The following is a 16,236-nucleotide window of genomic DNA, read 5'->3' on the forward strand; positions in this document are numbered from 1 at the left end:
GCTGGAAGTGCCCTGTGCTGAGGGAACTGCTACGCCTCCCTAACCCCACAAAAGCCCCTGTTCAGCTCCTATCAAGGAGTCAGTGCTGTCTCTGTTGCGCTGATGTACAAACATTGTGGCTTGCCCACTGGCCTCTTGTCAACTGCTGTTTGCAAGTGAGCCAAAGAATGCAGGGTTGGTAACCCAAAGACTTACAGAATTAGTATTCCCAGTGCACGTCACAGTCAAAACATGCTCCATTTTCCTCCCGAAATGAACACAGAATAATCTGTAGAGCTGATGGTAAAGCCACGTAGCAGGAGGTAAGGCGTCACTCCTACCTGATGGGTATAAAGTGACCTTGTGGTGCTCACTTCCAGGGACGAATCTGGGACAGACCTGCCTTCTCACCTTCTGACCCAGCTGAGCACCAGCGACTGGGAGCCCCGCAGACACCCCCATCCCAGGCAGACCTGTAAGGGAGCCCCAACTTCTCACCAGGAAAGAGGAAAACACGAGAGCTCTAGAGGGAGTTAGCCACTTGTTCACCCCAAGTCTTTTATTTCGACACTGGGAATACCCAGCAGCAGTAATGGCAGCTTGCACAGCCCTGCAAAGAATCCAAACCACAGCTCTGCTCTGTGTCCTTGGGCAGGGCCACTTACTTGTGAACCTCACAACCCACAGTACCCATTCAGCGATGCAAGCTGATGGAAACAATGTGGATCCTTCTATAACAGAGGCATCCTGCAGTGAGATTTTACTATTTATTGACTGATTTATTTGAAAGGCAGAGAGACAGATAAATGGAAGGCATTGTATTCCACTGGTTCATTCCCCAAATGTCTATAATGGCCAGGGCTGGACCAAGCCAAAACCAGGAGTTGGGAACTCAATCTGGGTCTCCTAGGCTGCATGGGTATTTTTTTTTTAACTTTTAGAAGTACCCTCACATTGGGGCCAACACTGTGGCACAGCAGGTTAAGCCACCTCTTGCCCAGCATCCCATATCAAAGCACCGGTTCATGTTCCAGCTGCTCTACCTCCGACCCAGCTCCCTGCTAAGGGCTTGGGAGGCAGTAGATGATAGCCTAAGTGCTTGGGCCTCTGCCACCCACATGGGAGACCCGGATGGATTTCCTGGCTCCTGGCTTTGGCCTGGCCCAATCTTGGCTGTTGTAGCCATTTAGAAAGTGAACCAATGAATGGAAAATCTCTCTCTCTCTCTCCTTTCAAATAAATAAATAAATCTGAAGTGCAAAAAAAAAAGCAGCAGCACCCCTGTATTGTGAAGACTATATAGTATTCTTGCTGGCTTATCATTTGATAATAAAACTCACAAATTAGGGCTGGTGCCATGGCTCAGTAGGTTAATCCTCTGCCTGCAGCGCTGGCATCCCATATGGGCACTGGTTCTAGTCCCGGATGCTCCACTTCCAACCCAGCTCTCTGCTATGGCCTGGGAAAGCAGTAAAAGATGGCCCAAGTCCTTGGGCCCCTGCACCCACATGGGAGACTGGGAAGAAGCTCCTGGCTCCTGGCTTCGGATTGGCGCAGCTCCGGCCATTGCAGCCATTTGGGGAGTGAACTAGTGGATGGAGACCTTTCTCTCTGTCTCTCCCTTTCACTGTCTATAACTCTCTTTCTCAAATAAAATAAACATAAACAAGTCTAGTACCTGCTAATACTAACCGATAGAATAAATAAAGGGGAGAGTGATCCAACATGGGAAGCGAGATACACAGCAGACTCATAGAATGGCAGATGTCCTAAACAGCACTCTGGCCTCAGAATCAGCCCTAAAGGCATGCAGATCCGGCTGAAAAGCCCATGAGAGTATTTCACACATGGAAAGCCAAGACACTCTGGGGAAAAAAAAAAAAAAAAAAAAAAAAAACTAAATGAAAGATCTCCACAAGTGAGATCCCAATGGAAAGAACAGGTCATCAAAGAAGGAGGTACCTTTCTCTGAAGGGAGGAGAGAACTTCCACTTTGACCATGGCCTTGTCTAAATATGATCAGAGTCGGTGAACTCAAAAGGCTTCCATAGCCTTGGCAACTCATGACAAGAGCCGAGGGTGATTACTGACGCCATAAACAAGAGTGTCAATTTGTTAAGTAAACAACAGGAGTCACTGTGCACTTACTCCTCATGTAGGATCTCTGTGCTTAGTGTGCTGTACATTGTGATTTAATGCTACAACTAGTACTCAAACAGTATTTTTCACTTTGTGTTTCTGTGTGGGAGCAAAATGTTGAAATCTTTACTTAATGTATGCTAAACTAATCTTCTGTATATAAAGAGAATTGAAAATGAATCTTGATGTGAATGGAAGGGGAGAGGGAGTGGGAAAGGGGAGGGTTGTGGGTGGGAGGGACGTTATGGGGGGGAAGCCATTGTAATCCATAAGCTGTACTTTGGAAATTTATATTCATTAAAAATAATAATAATAAAAAAAAAAACCCACTTAAGAGATGGGCCAAGGACCTCAGTAGACATTTTTCAAAAGAGGAAATCCAAATGGCCAACAGACACATGAAAAAATGTTCAAGATCACTAGCAATCAGGGAAATGCAAATCAAAACCACAATGAGGTTTCACCTCACCCCGGTTAGAATGGCTCACATTCAGAAATCTACCAACAATAGACGCTGGAGAGGATGTGGGGAACAAGGGACACTAACCCACTGTTGGTGGGAATGCAAACTGGTTAAGCCACTATGGAAGTCAGTCTGGAGATTCCTCAGAAACCTGAATACCAGCCATCCCACTCTTTGGAATTTACCGAAAGGAAATTAAATTGGCAAACAAAAAAGCTGTCTGCACATTAATGTTTATTGCAGCTCAATTCACAATAGCTAAGACCTGGAACCAACCCAAATGCCCATCAACAGTAGACTGGATAAAGAAATTATGGGACATGTACTCTATAAAATACTATACAGAAGTCAAAAACAATGAAACCTGGTTATTTGCAACAAGATGGAGGAATCTGGAAAACATTATGCTGAGTGAAATAAGCCAGTCCCAAAGGGACAAATATCATATGTTCTCCCTGATCGGTGACAACTAACTGAGCACCAAAAAGGAAACCTGTTAAAGTGAAATGAACACTATGAGAAACGGTGACTTGATCAGCCCTTGCCCTGATTGTTGATGAACAACTTAAATTGTTATCCCTCTTAGTATTTTTTGTTTGTTTGTTCTATTTAATACTTTTGGTTGAATTCTGTATTCAATACACAGTTATTCTTAAGTGTTGAAACTTAACTGAAAAGTGATCACTGTTAAATATAAGAGTGGGAATAAGAAAGGGAAGAGATGTACAATTTGGGACATGCTCAAGCTGACTTGCTCCAAACAGTAGAGTTAGAAACACACCAGGGGATTCCAATTCAATCCCATCAAGGTGGCATGTATCAATGCCATCTCACAAGTCCAAGTGATCAATTTCTGTTCACAATTGATCACACTAATAGGTCTAAGAGTCAAGGGGATCACACAAACAAGACTAGTGTCTGCAAATACTAACTGATAGAATAAAAAAGGGAGAGAACAATCCAACATGGGAAGCGAGATACACAGCAGACTCAGATTGGCAGATGTCCTAAACAGCACTCTGGCCTCAGAATCAGCCCTAAAGGCATGTGGATCCGGCTGAAAAGCCCATGAGAGTATTTCACACATGGAAAGCCAAGACACTGGCAAAAGAAAATGACCTAAATGAAAGATCTCTGTGAGTGAGATCCCAGTGGAAAGAACGGGTCAGCAAAGAAGGAGGTACCTTTTTCTGAAGGGAGGAGAGAACTTCCACTTTGACTACGACCTTGTTTAAATATGATCAGAGTCGGTGAACTCAAAAGGCTTCCATAGCCTTGGCAGCTCATGACAAGAGCCTAGGGTGATTATTGATGCCATAAACAAGAGTGTCAATTTGTTAAGTCAACAACAGGAGTCACTGTGCACTTACTCCTCATGTAGGATCTCTGTCCTTAATGTGCTGTACATTGTGATTTAATGCTACAACTAGTACTCAAACAGTATTTTTCACTTTGTGTTTCTATGTGGGTGCAAACTGTTGAAACCTTTATTTAATATATGCTAAACTGATCTATACAGAGAGAGAATTGAAAATGAATCTTGATGTGAATGGAAGGGGAGAGGGAGTGGGAAAGGGGAGGGTGGCGGGTGGGAGGGACGTTATGGGGGGGAAGCCACTGTAATCCATAAGCTGTACTTTGGAAATTTATATTCATTAAATAAAAGTTTTAAAAAAAAAGGGAAAAAAACTCACAAATCAAACTTGAGAAATGAAAACAGTTTAAGTAATTTTAATTTTTAAACTCAAATATGTTAATGCAAAGGAAAGCTGCTAACATGGACAGAAGTATTCATCATTTGATCACAGGAAAGACACAACACAGAACCTGGTCTGTATCCAAACCTGCTGTTTCTTAGGTTTACAGTCCAGTGACACAGGATGGAGAAACTCACTTATCCCTTGTACTTACTAAGTGGGAAGCAATGGAAGCACTGGGCCTGGGTGAGGCACCTCACACTGCCTGGTCAAGGCCCAGCCCCTATTTACTTAGTCTTAGAAAGAAGAGACGTGTTCTCTCTTTTCACCTGTAAGGGCCAGACTTGGAGGGGGGCATAGCATTCACTTATTCAGGCTGTGGTGGGTTAAAATTGTTGGCCTAGCTCTCTGCCTCTTTAAAATTAAATAAAAATTCTTTTTTAAATGTCCATAGAGGGGCAGGCATTGTGGTGCAGTGAGCTAAGTTGCCACTTAGAAGCTCACATCCCATATCTGAGTGCCTGGGTTCAAGTCTGACCTCTGCTTCTGATCCTGCTTCCTGGGAAGCAGCAGAAGACTGTGCAAACGTCTGAGCCCCTGCCATCCATGTGGAAGACCAGGATGAAGTTCTGGGCTTCCAGCTTCAGCCCTGTGTGTCCCTCTGCCTTTCAAATAAATATAAATAAATGAATGTCTGTAGAAAATGGAATTAAAAACTAAGTTTATTTTGGTACAAAAAATTTGAAACTCATTAATTTTTTCACAGTATACATTTTTCGTTGACTTTGTGAAGGCCCTTTATACAGGATTTCAAATACACTTAGCTCTTAATTCTATTTTCACGAATTACCCCATTCAGTTCAGGGGCACAAAGATAAAGAGGTAGACATACAACCTCTGGACATGTGTGTGAGGAAGGAAGCCAGATGACGCACTAAAGACCCTCAAAGGCTCTTTCAAGAACTGAAGTGCTAAACTGTGGTATTTTGATTTCTACCATATTCTTATTCCTAAAACCAAAATGACTCTCACCAAAAAACGTAAAAAAAAGCACCAGTTTATTAACATCTATTATCCCAGAATTTTTCAGAAAAAGCTAGAGAAGGGGCTGGTGTTGTGGCACAGCAGATTAAGTGACTGGCATCCCATCTGGGGGCACAAGTTTGAGTCCTGGTTACTCCTCTTCCTATCCAGCTCCCTGCTAATACGCTTGGGAAGGTAGCAGAAGTACTTGGGCCCCTGCTTCCCACGCGGGAGACCCAGATGCTGTTCCTGGCTCCTGGCCATTGCAGCCATTTGGGGAGTGAACCAGCAGATGGAAAATCTCTTTCTGTCTGTCTTTCCCTCTCACTGTCACTGTGTCTATAATATTTTTTTAAATCTTAAATCTTAAAAAAAAGCTAGAAGAGAGTATTGGGTTATGAAATAAGTTTGGTGGTTTGTGACCAGAATTTTTAAAAATCAAATAGAATAAACCACAATAGAAAATATTAGCCCATACTGTACAAGGGAAGGTGTACAAAGTTACTCTGATGAAACTTTTATTTCTACTTCCATATACATGCATATATCTGGGTGTAGTGGTCAGGATATAAAATGTACTTTTCCTCACTCCAAGCTATCAGCCCACTTAAGACAGGAACTTGCCTATTTATATCCCCTGTGCCCACCAAGGGACCTGTATACAGTAGATGCTCAATAAGTGTCTGTTGGGGCTGGTGTTGTGGGTTAAATTGCTACCTGCAATAATGGCATCCCATGTGAGTGCTGGTTCAAGTGCTGGCTGCTCCACTTCCAATCTAGCTCCCCGCTGATGTGCCTGGGAAAGCAGCAGCAGATGGCCCAAGTGCTTGGACCCTGCCATCCACATGAAGGACCTGGATGGTGCTCCAAGTTCCTGGCTTTGGCCTGGCCTAGCCCAGGATCTTGTGGCCATCAGGGGAGTGAACCAGTGGATGGAAGATCTCTCTCTCTCTCGCTCTTTCTAGTAACTCCACCTTTCAAATAAATAACCTTTTTAATTTATTTTTATTTATTTGAAAGGCAGAGTTACAGAGAGAGGCAGAAACAGAGATCTTCCATCTGCTGGTCACTCCCCAGATGGTTGCAATAACCAGGTCTGGGCCAGGCCGAAGCCAAGAGCCAGGCGCTTCCTCCGGGTCTCCCACGTGGGTTCAGGGGCCCAAGACCTGGGCCATCTTCTATAGCTTTCCCAGGCCATAGCAGAGAGCTGGATCAGAAGTGGAGCAGCCAAGACTCAAACCAGTGTCCACATAGGATGCTGGCACTGCAGGTAGCAGTTTTACTCACTACGCCACAGCGCTGGCCCCTCAAATAATCTTAAAAAAATAAAATGTCTATTGTCTTAATATTTCAGAATGAGCCTGGTTCTGTCAAACATTTTAGGATTACAAACATACATATTCTCACTCTTTTCTTCTAATAATACCTACCTGTGTTTAAGAATCCTTAGTTAGGGGTCAGCATTGTGGCTTAGTGGGTTAAGCCACCACTTGCAGCACTGGTCCAATTCCCAGCTGCTTCACTTCAGATTCAGCTCCCTGCTAGTAGCCTGGTAGAGCAGCAGAACTTGGCCCAAGTGCTTGGGCCCCTGCACCCACATGGGAGACCCAGAAGAAGTTCCTGACTTCTGGCTGTGGATCAGCCCAGCTCCGGCTGTTGCAGCCATTTGGGGAGTGAACCAGTGGATGGAGGATCTCTCTCTGTCTCTCCTTTCTCTCTGTAACTTTGCCTTTCAAATAAATAATTAAATGGAAAGGAAGGAAAGAAGGAAGGAAGGGAGGAAGGGAAGGGGAGGGGAGGGGAGGGGAGGGGAGGGGAGGGAAGGGAAGGAAGGGGAGGGGGAGGGAGGAAGGAAGGAAAGAAGGAAAGAAAGACCAAAGGGGTAACTACTTAGGAAAAAAAAAAAAAAAACCTCAGTCATTGGAACAGGAAGAAAAAACACATCAGTGTCTCCTGTTGACCTTTTATAAAAGGGCCAGATGGAAGTTTACAAAGATTGGCAAACAGGTGCACAGAGCACATTCACTTACTCATCCACGAATATAACCTACAAAGGAAAAGCTCGGGCCACTGGCTGGTTAGAGGCAAGTAGTGAGGCTCCCCTGAAGCCTCTTGGAAGGAGTCAGCTTTCTTTCAAAAGAAATTCAAAGGAAGCAAGGCAGTGCCTGGGTTCTCTCCTAGACCCTGGGATCCAGGCAGCTGGGAAGCCTATCCTGGCTCCACTACTTCCCAGCTCTGTAATCTCAGGCAAGTCACTCAAAAGAAAAAAAGACACACACACTCACACTCACACACACACACACACACACACACACCCTGAACAGCTAAGTGTCCTATAGCAGCGACTTCCTTTTGGGATCTAAATCCACTAATCTGAATTTTTTTTTAAGATTTATTTATTTGAAAGACAGAGTTACAGAGGTAGAGACTTTTTGTCCATCCTCATGCTGGTTCACACCCCAAACGGCCGCAAAAGCCTGGAACTCCATCTGGGTCTCCCACATGGGTGCATTCCCAGGCATATTAGCAGGGAGCTGGATCCGAAGCGGAGCAGCACTCACATGAGATGCTGCCAACAACCCACTGAGCCACGCTGTTTTCAAGTTTTGGGAGCCTTGGCTTGCAGGAGAATCATGGAGTCCTCTCACCTTTTAAAGAATGCCACTGGAGGGATGAAGCTGGTATGAAGGATTTAAGTTGGCTTCTACTCCCCCAAATCAGAGCATGTTGATCTGCAATAAAACAAAAAAATGTATTGTGAGGCAGAATGACCTTTCACCCAGTAAAGCCCTGAACAGTGTCCCCTGACCGACCTTCAGAGAAGCTAAGAAGCTAAGGAAAAATAACATTATTGCTCAAGAATATCTTTTACATTACAAGATACTTATATGAAAGTACTTTCAGAAAGTTCATAGAAACAGAATTAAAAGATATTTGGTGTAAAAAATTTTTAATCCATGCCTTTTCAATCATACGCATTTTCCACAAACGTTTTGAATACTCTTTACGTACATGGATTTCAATTATTTTTGCACCAAAATAAACTTTCATTTTCTACAAAGTTGCTGAAGTAGCCTTCTATATAAAGCATGGTCCTGTGCTGTCCAACACGTGAGAATAACAGCTGCAGTCCACAAGTGAGCAAAATATTCTACCCACTGAATGATTTTAAACTTCAAAGCTATCATTAAATATTTAACCTTCCCCCTCAAAAATGACATAAAAAATTACTACTTCCTTTGCACTGACCTTAAGTTTTCTTACTTGTTCACTATCTTAAGTATTATTACCAGTCTTATCAAGGGCTATACACACATCACATTTTCCATCCTAATTGGCCTTTTTAAACGATAACACAGATCATTTTTCAGTCTACAGGAGTCAACCAGGGAGTGAGGCCCTTAGAATTTAATCCAGGGGCTTTAAAAGTAACAGAGTTTTCCAGCAAACAACCAACTCATTTCCAGGACGCTGTGCGTTACTTTGCAACCCCAAAAGAAAAGGGAGCTTCCATTTTGCAGTGCTAGCAGCAAATTCACCATGGGAAGCTGAAATGTTACGACAGGCGCACAGCGGGCTCGCGTACCTTGCTTTCCGGCCGCTCGGCTAATGTTCCCGAGGGGCAAGCCGGGCCGAGCCGGGCCAGTCCTCCTAGGGACCCCCGGCCGGCGCGGCTCTCGGGGCCGTCAGGATGTCCAGGCCAAACGCTCGCACGCTTTCCGCTTCCGCGGCCTGCGCGGGGCGCGCCCCCATCGCCCCTGGAAACTGCCGCGCCCGGCGCCCGCGTTCCGGAACGCGGACCGCAGCCAGGCCCGGCGGGCTCACCCCCTGTGTCTTCCGCGGAGGGGAAGCGCCACGGGGGCTCCAGACTCAGAGCTAAATAAAGGCAAAAACGTACAGTCGGCCGCATCGTCGTCAGCTCCGCGGTCCTGCGCGCCATCCTCAGATGCCTTCTAGACGCTGCCGGGCGCCGGGGACTGGAGGGCGCTGGAAGGAGCGGGAGAGAGGCGAGGGGAGGTCGCTGGGACGGCGGAAAGGACCGTGGGTTGTGGGCAGCCGAGGCGGAGCAGCGGCCGGCGCCGGAGCGGACTCGCGCCCTGGGGTCGGCGGGCTTGCGCCGCTTCGGCCCGGCACAGGTTCCGCAGGCCGCGGCCAGCGCGCGCTGCACAGCGGGGCCCAGGGGCGGGTCGCAGGTGGGCCGCTCCCGGCCTCTGCGCACCTGCTCCCTGCTCCACGCCACACTGGCCGGGCTGGGCAGCACCGGAAGCCCTGCGTTGCGAAACGTGCTCAAGAAAGGCACGAGGAACGAACGAGAGCCTCCAAACAGTATTTATCATGGGCTTTTTCTCTTTTTCACTAATAACGTTCTTTTCAAAGTGCTTTCACGTCCATTATTTCAAAAAGTCCTCAACACTATAAATTGAAAGCAGAAATCATTAACCCGTTTCAAGCAGTTAAATAAGCGCCGAGTAATAAACAGGGTCTTCAAAACGTTAATGGAAAATAAGTGTTATGAAGAAAAAAAAAAAAAAAACGGGGCTGGCGTTATGGCGGAGCAGATAAAACCTGCCTGCAACAAGGATGCTGGTTCGAGTCCCGGCTGCTCCACTTTAGATCCAGCTCCCTGCTGACGCTTGGGAAAACAGCAGAAGACGGCTCAAGTGCTTGGGTCTCGGCACCCACGTGGGAGACCCGGATGAAGCTCCTGACTTCTCACTTATGCCTGGCCCAGCACTGGAGTTGTGACCATTTGGGAGTGAACTAGTGGATAGAAGACCTCTCTCTGTAACTGTGCCTTTCAAATAAATGAAGAGAAAAAGGGGGTGGAAGGGTAGATTTCAAAATTTTCTTGTACTAGAATAAATAACCTTTTTTGGAAGATTTATTTATTTACTTGAAAGAGAGAGGGAGATGAGAGAAAGAGAAACTTCCATCCACTGGTTCGCTCTCCAGGTATCCACAATGGCTAAGGCAGGGCCAGGCTAAACCCAGGAGCCAGGCACCTCATCCGGGTTTCCCATGTGGGTGCAAGCACTTGGGCCATCCTCTGCTGCTTTCCCAAGCTGTTAACTGGGATCTGGATTGGAACAGGAGCAACCAAGACATTAACCAGCACCCATATGGGATGCCAGCACTGCAGGTGACTACTTTTACTCACTATACCACAAGGCTGACCCCATAGAAAAATAACTTTTAATTCCATTTTCCATGAACTTTTTGAGAAGCCAAATAGTAATGATACCATAGAAAGTTCTCAGCAGCACTTCTTGCTTGCTAATAAACAACTCAGTTAAGCCTATAACTCTTTTTTTTTTTTGGCATTTTGTGACCAAATTTATTTTTTGTTTAAATTTCATTTACTTTGTTTTATTGTAATTTGCACAAGAGACTACCAAGTAAACTAAGTATTTTACATTCTCACACATTCCCTCAGATCTCCACAGTTGTTGGAAAAACATTAAAATCCATGCACCAGGGGCCAGCGCTGTGGCATAGCGGGTAAAGCTGCTGCCTGCAGTGCCAGCGTCCTGTGTGGGCACTGGTTCAGAGTCTCTGCTGTTCCACTTCTGATCCAGCTCTCTGCTATGGCCTAGGAAAGCAGTAGAGGGTGGCCAGGTCCTTGGGCCCCTGCATCTGTGTGGGAGACCCAGAAGAAGCTCTTGGCTCCTGGTTTTGGATCAGTGAAGCTCCAGCCGTTGCAGCCATCTGGGGATTGAACCAGCGGATGGAGGACCTCTCACTCTCTGCCTCTGCCTTTCTGTGACTCTGCCTTTTAAATAAATAAATAAATCTTTAAGGCCGGCACCTGCTGCTCTGAGCAGCTGGTGCCACCGGGAGCGCAATGCCTTGAACTAGAAAAACTATGTGAAACAATACTTTCTGGATCTGAATGACGTCATTTCATCATGGGACAGCAAATTTCAGATCAGACCCAACTGGTTATTAGCAAGTTACCAGAAAAAGTAGCAAAACACGTCACATTGGTTCGAGAAAGTGGCTCCTTAACATATAAAGAATTTCTTGAGAGAGTAGCTGAACTTGGTGTAACTGCTAAAGTGGCTTCTGGCCAGGAGAAACATCTTCTCTTTGAGGTACAACCTGGATCTGATTCCTCTGCCTTTTGGAAAGTGGTTGACGGGTAGTGTGTACCAAGATTAACAAGAGGAGTGGCATTGTGGAAGCATCACGCATCATGAATTTGTACCAGTTCCTTCAGCTTTATAAAGGCATCACAAGTCATGCAGCAGGTGCTTTGGCCCAAAGCACCACTTCTGAAGAACCTGAGGAAAACGCATGCTCTGTCACGCCTTGTCAGGCCAGTCTTTGGATGGGAAGGGCGAAACAGCTGACCGATGAGGAGGTGTGTTATATCTGCATGGATGGGCGGGCTGACCTCATCCTGCCTTGTGCTCACAGCTTTTGTCAGAAGTGTATAGATAAATGGAGAGACGGACACAGGAATTGCCCTATTTGTCGCCTGCAGATGACTGGAGCAAATGAGTCTTGGGTAGCGTCAGACGCGCCTACTAAAGATGACGTACTAAACATGGCTGATGAGGCCGACCAGCCCCATCGGCCATCGGCCATGGCCTGGGGAGGAGATCTGCCGCTGCCCTTGTGGGCTACCCATGCTTTGGTCATGAGGAAGAATGTTGTGGCACAGATACAGCGAAATACACTTCCCCACCTTCTTATTTTTGCTATTCTCACAATATGTCCCATGTTTGTTTATAAACGTTCCATGTCTTCCATTATTCAAGCTAAAATTTGCTACTGTTTTAGACCCTATTTCCCTATTTATTTGTTCTAAAGTGTATTAGAACGAATTGCTCTTGAGTCCTCTGCTGGCAGGTAACAGCAATGTTTCCAGAGGCTTTGAACACACTACTGTTTTTCAGGACAACAGTATTCTGGAATCTTTAGGTTTAAAATAAACCTTGGAATTAAAATTTTTATGAGAAAATGTTAAATAAGAAAATGGACCACATCAAAGGACATGTTACTTAAAATTTTCTTTCTGCTGGACTCTAAGAGTATGTATGCCCCCTTGTGGTTAATTATTATTTTACTCATTTTTTTTAATGATCTATCCACAGTTGATTCATGGCTCCAGCAGTGTGTTTTGGAACTACCTGTTTTTTCTTCAAAAGGTGGTGGTGGTGGTGGTTTTTGCCCTGTTGTGTGAACGGGACGAGTACGGTGGAGCCGGGCATATCCTTTTAACTTTCCATGTAACTTTCCTGACCTCCTATTGGTAACTTGCAAATATTATTTTCCTAAGTACCCAGGGATACAGTTTAAATCACTGCTGCTTATTAATGACAGTTTTTAAATGCTAGAATTTTAATAGGTGTGCAAATAAAACCCATTTCAAAGAAAAATATCTGCATAAAGGTAGCTCAATTTTGCTCCCAAAATAGTAAAGATTAACCCATAACATTCATGATGAGGACCGCTAAGCACCAGATGGGTAAGTACTCGCTGTGGATATTGATGTCATACCAACCTAGCAGTGCACTTGTTGGTTGAGTGATCTTGAAAAAGTTTCTCATATTTGTAAGTTCCTGCTTTATGAACTGAGACGTCATCTGTGGTTTTCCCAACATTTCAACACTGGAGCTTCCCCCGGCTCAGGTAAAAAATCTCACAGAGAATCCTTATATACACATGTATATACACACACCATATATAAAATATTTCATTAGTCCAGCTTTTCTCATTTCAATTGTATATACTGTAATAACTAAATATTAAGTCAGCCAATGAAAACATAGAATAAAATGTTGTAACATAAGTAAAATGTTGTAACAAGTATAAGAATTTGATGAGTAACAAGTTTGTATGATGGGAATTGTTTTAATTTTTTTTCTTTTTCAAAAAATGTTGCCCTTTTTTTTTTTAAATTCAGGTCAAATTTACAGAACCCTGGATCTCCTCCACAGATTCTTGATATTCCATGGAAGGTAATTTGGAAACGTTGGAAGAGAGGATCCTCTGAGATCTTTTCTAGCTCTAGGATCTTCAGTTATCATTTGGAAATAGACCTGCTGTGTTTAATTCAGGTTGCCTAACTTGAAAATTCTCCTAAAATGCACAAAGTTGCTTTACAGGTTTTTGGATCTTCCCAGAGACAGCAAAGGATTTTATCCCTCAGAATCGTTCATCTGTCAAGGAATTGTTGTCAGCAAGCCCAGGGACTTGATCTTGCCCAGCCTTTTTCACTTTGCAATATGAAATCCAAGACACTAACTGATCTACTGTGAAATACAAAGTGTTTTTATTAGCCTTATCAAAGAAATGAGCACAGTTCCCTGCTCACGCCATTAAACTGGGTGGTAATTCTTAGATGTGAATGTTAGGCAGGTTCTACTGTAATAACTAATAGTAAAAGCTGTAAATTTGTTTCATGGATGAAATGTGCACTTTGTATTCTTAAAATCTTCAGTATTTAAATGCAGTTACTATGATAGGAGATATAATGTGTGCCTTCTAGGATTTGTGAAATGGTCTCATGAAATTTAAGGAATTCGTTTTATAGATCATAAAGTTTTTCCCATCCTAACTCAATAGTGAAGAGTTTACTTGTAGTATAATGCTGCAAAACTGTAGTTTGGGAAAATGAGTTTGCTATGTACTGAATTTAGAGGTTGAGAATATTAGTTTGGTTTTATTCTTAGGACAAACTGATAAATTGTGCAAGAACTAATCTTTAGCAAGTAAATTTTAGCTAACTAAAGATTTGTTTCTTACCATGTAATTTCACATCCTTACATACTAAATGTTTATATTCCTTAGAGGACTATTTTATATTGTGCTCTGGGAGGTTGTGATATTTGTGTGCTATGTAAAATTCATTTCAAATTGGACTCGATTCCTTATATTTAATATCTATTCAGATAATTAAGTTGTTTGAAAACATCTTTTGGTTCAACAATTTTTTAATGTTGGGAATGTTGGGTTCATTAAAAGGCAATCTGAATAATTTGCAATAAATAAATAAATCTTTTTAAAAAATTCCATGCACCAGACTCATTTCTTTGTGTTCCCAAGCTTGGAATGATACTACAGATGCCAGTGAGAGTTAAGTTAATTAAAAAGAGAGGATTAGACTTTATTTCATAAAATTAGCTATAACCTCCCATGCACCAAACACTTTGCAGACAATGATTATGCGCTAATGAAACCTATTTTACAACAGTGCAAACAGTAAGCATCGCTTTTCATCCTGAGTACATGGAGGACACATGAAATGTGGGCTTTAGGGCTGGTGTTTTGGAGCAGTGGAGTTGGCTAACACTTGTGATGCTGGCATCCCATAGGGGTGCCTCATCTCCCATCTGCTCGACTTCCAATCCAGCCCCCTGCTAATGCTCCTGGGAAAGCAGCAGAGAATGGCCCAAGTCCTTGGGCCCCTGCACCCGCATGGGAGACCCAGATGAAGTTCCTGGCTTCTGACTTCAGCCGTTGTGGGCATTTGGGGAGTGAACCAGCTGGTGGAAGATCTCTCTCTCTCTCTCTCTCTGTCTCTCTCTGTCTCTCTCTCTCTCCCACACACACACCTCTCTGTAACTCTGCCTTTCAAGTAAATAAAATCTTTATAAAATAATTACTATTATAAGAGCCAGTGTTGTGGTATAGTGGATAAAGCCTCCACCTGCTATACCTACATCCTGGTTTGTGTCCTAGCTGCTCCTCTTCTGATCCAGCTCCCTGCTAATGAGCCTGGGAAAGCAGTAGAATATGGCCCAAGAGCTTGGGCCCCTGCATCCAGGTAGGAGAAACAGAAAAAGCTCCTGGCTCCTGGCTTCAGCTTAGCTTCAGCCCTGGCCATTGCGGCCACCTGATGAGTGAACCAGCAGATGAAAGCTCTTTCTCTGTAACTCTTTCAAATAAATAAATCTTTTAATAATAATAATAATAATATGCAATAATTCCCCCTTTAAATAACATTATTAGGAGCATACTTTTTTATTTTTATTTATTTGAAAGACAGTTACAGACAGAGAGAGAAGTCTTCCATCCACTGGTTCAGTCCCCAGATGGCCACAACGGCCAGAGCTGAACCAATCCGAAGCCCAGAGCCAGGAGCTTCTTCCGGGTTTCCCACTTGGGCGCAGGGGCCTGAGGACTTGGGCCATCTTCCACTGCTTTCCCAGGCCATAGTAGAGAGCTGGATCGGAAGAAGAGCAGCTGGGACTAAAACTGGCACCCATATGGGATGCCGGTGCCTCAGGCCAGGGCTTTAACCCACTGCACCACAGCACTGGCCCCTAGGAGTATAATAAAATAACATTGATTTTCCAAGGTTATACATAGATAGTAGGGGTGGGGGTTGGGCAGTGCAGCCCGAGGTTCAGCTCCCACTTGCTACCCACCTCCCTGCTTATATCAAAATGATCACAAATATCCCAATTTACAACCTGGTCCATTCTCTCATAGCCTCCATGGTTCAGGAATCAGCTGGGCCCCAGGCACAGGCTGCAGTCCTGCTGCCAGCCAGGCAAAGGTGTCCTGCCTAGCAGGGATAGGGCTCAGCTCCCACAAATCTGCCAGGGGCCTGCGGGCTCTACAGCAGCTGCTTCTCCAAGGCCAGTGGGGGAGCATCTGCTACTTCCACTCTCCCCTCTGACCTCCAGACCCTCTTAAAGGATTCAAATGATTAAGTCAGGCTCACTCAAGACAATCTCTTCTGATTTAATTAACAGCCTTAATTACGTCTTCGACATTCCTTCTCTTTGGTCACATGATGGAACCTAATCCCAGGATGTTATCCTGCCTTGTCTACAGGTCCCAACCTCCCTGAGGGGAGGGAATTCCACAGCGTGTTCAGCAGGGGAGAGAGGGGGTGGGGCAGTTTGGAATTCTGCCCAGTACACGTGGTATCCCAGGCTCATTTCCAGAGAAAACACAGAGCCAGAGAAGTTCCAGGGTGTC

At 44.5% G+C, this 16,236-nt stretch overlaps 1 protein-coding gene and 1 pseudogene across 10 annotated transcripts in view; one reads left to right on the top strand and one right to left on the bottom strand.

Annotated features, from left to right (window-relative positions):
* MPPE1 (metallophosphoesterase 1) overlaps positions 1 to 16,236 on the bottom strand; it is an 82,951-nt gene that overhangs the window by 19,242 nt on the left and 47,473 nt on the right. For 2 of the 10 annotated variants that reach the window (XM_051852174.2, XM_008261016.4), the window contains exons 1-2: positions 8,888 to 9,194; positions 7,950 to 8,033 (exon numbers count right to left, since the gene is read on the bottom strand). The gene's annotated coding sequence lies outside the window, so the exon portion shown is untranslated. The other 8 variants (XM_051852171.2, XM_051852172.2, XM_070050499.1 and 5 more) reach the window with 7 other exon arrangements.
* On the top strand, positions 9,829 to 14,319 carry LOC108177121 (RING finger protein 141 pseudogene; annotated as a pseudogene).

This window comes from Oryctolagus cuniculus, chromosome 10 (assembly GCF_964237555.1).
Source record: "Oryctolagus cuniculus chromosome 10, mOryCun1.1, whole genome shotgun sequence".
NCBI lineage: Eukaryota > Metazoa > Chordata > Mammalia > Lagomorpha > Leporidae > Oryctolagus > Oryctolagus cuniculus.